This window comes from Ornithodoros turicata, chromosome 6, assembly GCF_037126465.1.
Source record: "Ornithodoros turicata isolate Travis chromosome 6, ASM3712646v1, whole genome shotgun sequence".
NCBI lineage: Eukaryota > Metazoa > Arthropoda > Arachnida > Ixodida > Argasidae > Ornithodoros > Ornithodoros turicata.
The window spans coordinates 55,435,614-55,442,309 of NC_088206.1; the positions used below are offsets into that span (position 1 = coordinate 55,435,614).

At 44.9% G+C, this 6,696-nt stretch overlaps 1 long non-coding RNA gene across 1 annotated transcript; it reads left to right on the forward strand.

Annotated features, from left to right (window-relative positions):
- Nucleotides 1-124: 124 nt before the first annotated feature.
- Nucleotides 125-6,130, forward strand: LOC135396749 (uncharacterized). Its single transcript, XR_010423518.1, has 2 exons — nucleotides 125-674; nucleotides 777-6,130. It is a non-coding gene; the product is annotated as an uncharacterized LOC135396749 (long non-coding RNA).
- Nucleotides 6,131-6,696: the final 566 nt, after the last annotated feature.

Here is a 6,696-nt window from a genome sequence, read left to right on the forward strand (position 1 = left end):
TTCTCGCCCTAGATTTGTTGAAAACGGGAGGAGGAGCCTATTTTGTGCCATTATGCACGGCACAAAATAGGCTCCTCCTCCCGTTTTCAACAAATCAGGGGCGAAAACGTTGTCATTCGCGATGGTGGTTGGCTAGGAGCGTGCTATGTGGTGAAGTTCATTTTTAAGAGTGCACCCGGGCGCGGTCCGATGGCTCCATCCCTGCACTCTTAAAAATGAACTTCACCGCATAGCACGCTCTTAGCGAACCATCGTCTCGAATGATATCGTTATGTGCTCTGATTTGTTGAAAACGGCAGGCGTACGCCTTTCTTGTGACACTTATGCTGTTCATAATTGTCACAAAAAAGGCGTACGCCTCCCGTTTCCAACAAATCAGGGCAGATAACGATATCATGGCTAAGAGCGTGCTATGCGGTGAAGTTGATTTGTAAGAGTGTGGTCGGGGCCCAGCCCGTGACAGTTCTATGCTGCCCGTTCCGTCCCGTCAACTACTGAGTAGCGGGCTATAAATATTGACTGTGTCTAACTAACAATAGCGTAGCACAGGTCCGAGCCTGATGCAGGCCCGTCAATGTACAGACCCGGAACCAGCCCGAGCTCATGATTTGAAACCCGAGCGCGGTCCAGGTTCGCGAAGAGAGGTCTTCACCAGGTCCTGCTCAGGCTTTCGGGTAAGCCCGAGCCTGTGCAGTGCTCTAGTCTTCACTTCAAAGGAAAATGATGTCGTATTGACAGTCGTAAAAAATTGATAGCGTTATCACGTCTGATTTCAGGAGAGAGCAAGGCAGCATACATGTAAAGCATTACAGAAACGTCGTACTCCTCCGACTTTCAACAATCAGAAGACAGAGCGGTATGATTCCAACTGCTGATTGGTCAAGCTGGTTGGTGAAATTCTACTTTTTTAATATAGGGGGACACGAAAGCTCTTCGTGATTTAATACGCTCAGGCTCGCATGTTAATTTCGCATCCCGCGGAAGTTTGTCACTATATTTTAATTAGCAAGGTTCTTTTTTTTTCTATAATGTTTAATCTGATGTAATCTAACCGTGAAGTTCTCCACCATCTGAGAGTATTCCCTCACCGTTGTCGTCGCGAGACAACTATGATCATGAGCGACGCCCGTGGATTAATTTTGCCCAGCTTAGATTTATTTAAGGAATTATTTAAATCTCAACACCCGGCACATTGGATTTAACGCGCACCTTTTCAGTTAGGCTGATTTCTTCGCGACACAGCCATCGCTTTATTGAAACAAGTTATTTAAAAAATGAACGTCTAAAATAGCTCACGCGAAAATTGTCTTCTTTTCCTCGTGTCTGTTGTATCCATTTTTATGAATGCCTTTCGAATACGCAAAATGTACGATGTCCGACTCAGTAGCGGAATGTGAGGAAATGTGTAGTTACGGATTCTCACGTGACAAATGTTGTTTCTTTCGCACAGTGTCAAAAAAGTTATGGGTGCTTCCTCCGAACGAGGCCGCCCCATTGCAAGGCGAACCCCAAGCACAAAATGGACGAACAAATTGTGTAGGTGTAGTGTCTGTTCCAGGTACGAATATAGGACGGCTCAATATTACAGTATTTACGTTTATGGCGTGCGGGAAAACTTCCGACTGTTTCCTTGCTACGTCTCCACTGGTTATTTTAAGGTGAAGTTTAGTACATGACAAGTGTTACACATGGCGACTCTGTTACAAAAATAAAGGATGCATTGGGGAATCGGTTCGGTTCTAGCACCGTTGGTAAAGGCGGCACCGTACCGGAATTTTAAAAAAAACTGCCATATCTTAACGTATCCTCCTCTGCTCGCACATTACTCGACTTGAATTAATTAATCAACAATGCAAAATGTTACGCTTAATACCACTTACAGGATAGTCTGTGATACTGTGATAATATCACCTCACTTCAGCTGGTAAATTTTGTGGTGGCAACAGAACTTCACCGCATAGCACGCGGTTTCTTTCGAATAAATTTTTTGCGCTTTCTTCCAAGTTTACCGTGAATTCACACGAGCGACATCCTCACGGAAGATTCTAGTGTAAGAAAAAGCGAAAACGTTGCTCACGGAGCCGAAGTTCTGTCCCGAGCTATGTTGATCATTCACACGGTGCGGAATATCGGGATTGGGGTACTGCACAGCAGACGACAGTTAGCAGACGACACCGCCAGCGCCTTTTCCTGTCGTCTGCTACGAAATATCTTGTGGCTGTGTCGCAGGATATTCCCCACGGTTAGCAGTGTCAACACCACCTAGATACAGAATGCCTGCTTACTGGTCGCCGTGACGTAACAACTACGGGTCAGCCTATTGAGATCGTATTTTCAACGGCCGTAGCCAATCACGAACGTGCTTCCAGCGGTCGTAACCATGAAGACGAGCTACTGTCAGCTTCATGGGCAGCAACTGTAATCTGCGAGTAGTAAACGTCCCCCGAAATAGGAAAACAAAATAAAGCGCAACATGGTCCCGTATTTTTCTCAAGACTAATTTTCTGGAAAGCGTATTGCACTTTTCAGACTACATGTTCAAATTTGTGAAGTTGGTTGCAATCATTTGCGAGTTTCGCAGAACGGCGAATCGCGGTAGCAGACGAATTCTGACTTGATGTGTCGATGTAGCGATGAAGGGAGAGGAGGCAATAAACAGGCCTTCTGTATTTACACTCGAACAAAAAAGGGTGTCAAAAGGTGGTTACTTCTATGGTTACCACCTAGGTCAACATATAGCGTATGATAAAGGGTGTAAAAGGGTGGTAAAAGCAAATACCATATATCCAAATTGCTACAAAAAGGCGTACCTTCCTTATTAACGGGGGAGGGGGGCGTACCCCCCCCCCCCCTCGCTCCCCGAATCGGAATCGGTAACCCTATCATTCGTGGCAATGGTGGCGGACAAGGTGTTATGCGGTGAAGTTCTGCTTTGAGAGTGAGGGAGTAGGCAGAACTCTGCAACCTTTTAGGCACAACATATGCGACCATTATTACCTCGTAAAAGGTGCAACTGCTCCACCGTTTATTTCTAAGAGTGTAGTTTGCGTTGGCAGTGTACGTGAAGACACGACGTTGAGCGCTCGTGCTCACGCGACAGCAGAAAGCTATGACGTTTTTCGCATCTTCCGCTGGAATATTCTGGGGAATGTCGTTCATGTGAATACACTGTTAGTGCCGAGCATGAAACAGAGAAGGAATATTTCAATCCGCCATATGTGTTACGAAATCGCTTCGCGGACAGCAAGAAAACTGAGTCTTCCCCCAACTTTGTCCACTTATTATATACGCACTACGTAAGCAACGCGTTTTTGCAGCAAACTCGCCATGTACAATGCTTATCACTTCACACCGCCTTCTGTAAACTGTACTATTCTCTTTTTTCTGTTGAGCACGCGCTATTGTTGTAGGTATTTATTCACTGTTTATTTATTGGCTCTCTGTGATTCGATAACCACACTATGCAGCGATGTATCTTCTACAGCTTACCATACGTGGTGTGAGATTTGAGTTTAATTATCTGTTTGCTCCAGTGTTGAAGTCATATTGAAGTGCGAAGGTGCCACGACGACGATTTTTCCGCTAGTCAATATCGTGCACAACGGTCTTAATTTAGGTGTGTATTCACTTGTATTTACTAAAATGGCAGGGTTATTGTTGTGTACACAAGGTTTCGGAATGCTTTCAAATCACATTTGAAAACTGCACGACTGAGTTCCTCTTTGACGGCATTGTTTATTGATTTAGAGAGAGATGTGCTGATATCATATGCGGGGTGTTCCTGGACTTGTACATATATTTTTTTTAATTAATGACCCTGGAGAATGCGCTTATTACTGGTCATATAATTAACGTGGAGGACCCCAGGTGGCAGGAGGATCGGAAGCGAGTGTTGATGTGGCACGCTTTCGAAGGCGCCCCTGTGAGGAAAAGCGGGAAACAACTGTAAGACACGCTTACTGGAAGCACTCGCTGTCGTTTCTTTAACTAATTGCCATCTGTTCACTGCTAGTAAGTAGATAATAGAACAGGAGACACTGTTGCAGACACTTTCTATACTTTGGAGTAGAAGGCATACCATTATTCTTGAGTAAACCCTATTAAACACGTTAAGCTTTGTGGTCGGCGTTGACTTCATGAAGCCTGAGACTCAGTGTCGTCAGCTCGTCTGGTCCAGTCTATCGCCGCGATTTTATAGCCTCTGGCTATGAGTGGCTACCCATGCGGCTCGTGACGCCTTGTTGACATGAATACAGCCGCTGAAGGCGCTGCTGTGATTGGCGGGATTAGTGATCTGGCCTTGTTTAGTTTAGATGACGTTATATGTGTAAATCTACTCCAATTACCTTTTTTTACCTAGATGGCGTTGCCTTATAATGGCGCGTTGTGATATGCCTCAAAATGGTGTTGCCAGCCTAATTTTAGCGGTAAATGGCGCTGCAGTAATGCGTTACCGAAGTGATTCTGGAGGAACATGAAAAGTGAGAAAATAAGGGAATTTTAGAAAGGTATCTTCATCAATATGTTCTCTGACGAAATGGGACAAAATGTGCGCAACAATTATTTGCTTTGATTTATTTTATTAGCGAAATATTTATTAATAATTCATTAATCCATTCTTTCCCAAGAAGCACAGTAGCCCGCCTCAGATCAGGTGTCTTACGGACGTGACGTTATCGAAGTCAGGGAACTAGTCATTTATTTATCTAGTTATTTATTATTTAGTTACTTGGTGGGGTCGTATCTTTCATCTGCAGTAGTCACAAGCCGATTCTGCATCGGAGCACGGACGATTGTTTAATGACGAAAACCGCGCAGCAACACAGCGCAGTGTTTTCTTGCGAGCCGAACGGTAACATATAATACAATATAATATCCCAAGCAGCACAACATCTTGGCCCAATATTGGCAATGCCGGCCCAATATTAGACCAAGATTGGACCTCTATTGGGCTAATATTGGCAATGCCGGCCCAATATTAGACCAAGATGGGACCTCTATTGGGCCAATATTGCATTTATCGGCCAAATGTTGGGCCAATATTGGCAATGCCGGCCCAATATTAGACCAAGATTGGACCTCTATTGGGCCAATATTGCCAATATCGGCCAAATATTGGACCAATATTGGCAATGCCGGCCCAATATGGGACCACGATTGGACTAATATTGGGCCAATATTGCCAAAATCGGCCCAATATTGGGCTAATATGTGCTAACCTGGGATGATATAATACGGCAATATATTATGACATGGTAACATTGAACATAAAGCAGTACAAGTGGTCAGAAACCAGACACAGGCGTAAGTTGTATTCTCAGTTCTTGCTGCAATCTTACAGCGCATCAGGCTTGTCTTCCTGAAGACTGACCACACAGATTGACGTCTAGCCCTGTTTTTCTACGCGATATCACGCATGAAGATGAGAAACACTTCAAGGATGTGGTGATGACACGTGCCGAATTTTTGAACAACTTTTTATAGCTTTCGCTGTTTTCGCCGTGCCAAAAGCAAAAATATAGGGAAAAAAAGAAACAGCACTGCCAAAAACTTTAAATCGAATTTAATTCGACCACGCTTCCCCAAAGCTCAAGCATCATCACGGATCACTAAGTGAGATATTCTAACGGTTTTTGTCAGCAACATTGAGACTTTCGTTTAACCTTATAGAACGACGGTGGCCTGGTTGCATTTCACGCACACACATACGCAGAGATGCTGATGCCGATGTGGGACTCGCCTCTGACCTTGCTGACTTCATGCCCTGAGAATACGTCTGTATTCTATAGGAATGTCAGCATGTGGACGCTTGAGGCAGTTCACCACAGCGTTTTGAAGCACGTGTGTTTTGAAGGGTTGAGTACCAGTCTGGTCTCAGGCGATGTTACACAATACAAGCAGCCCCACGTTAGATATCCCTGCGACGTCACAACAGGGTTGCAGGCTCCGGTAAGTGTGGAGCAGTTATTTTCGACTGTTGACTGAGTGTAAGATGAAGCATTTTGTTTGTGGACCTTCAGAAGTGTGAGCGTTGGTTTCTCAGAGCGGGTGTTTGACCCCTTATTTGTTTTCTAGTCCAAAGAGTCAGAATAAAATGTCTGTGTGATAATAAAGAAGTTACTGCAATGTTCTGTGGTATTGGCCGTGTAGTTACTCTCGCTAATCCTCATTCCTATACCACGTACTGAATCCATTCCAGGATTGCCGATCTCGAAGGGTCATTTTTGTAACGCGTCAGGCCTATTGAGGTTGCGGGTATGCAACCGGCGGAGGACGTGATTAGCTTATGTTTAGGTTAGCCAGACGTCGCGTTTTACACGTTCGATGCCACCGTCCCGTCTCTCTTTTGCTCCGGCGAAGCAACGCGTCCCGTTTTCGCAGATGGCGATTGGTTTCAGAATCAGTATGAAACGAGCAAGGCGGAACCGATCAATGTTTGTTCACCATACGGGTAGCATTTTTAAAAAACGATTACGGCATGAAAAGTTTTTTTCTTTTTTGACATACAGTTTAATGCTGCGTGCGTGATTACATGCATGGGTAGCCTGTTTCGCGCGGAGACGGGTGCGCGGACTGTTTTGGGTTGCTGAATTTAGGGTGCCTGTGTAGTGCCTCGTTTAGCAACCTTTCCTCATTATTTCGGTGGAAACACGTGCGTGCGATCTCAACGCAGGTCTCCATGAAGCGGTTATGCTC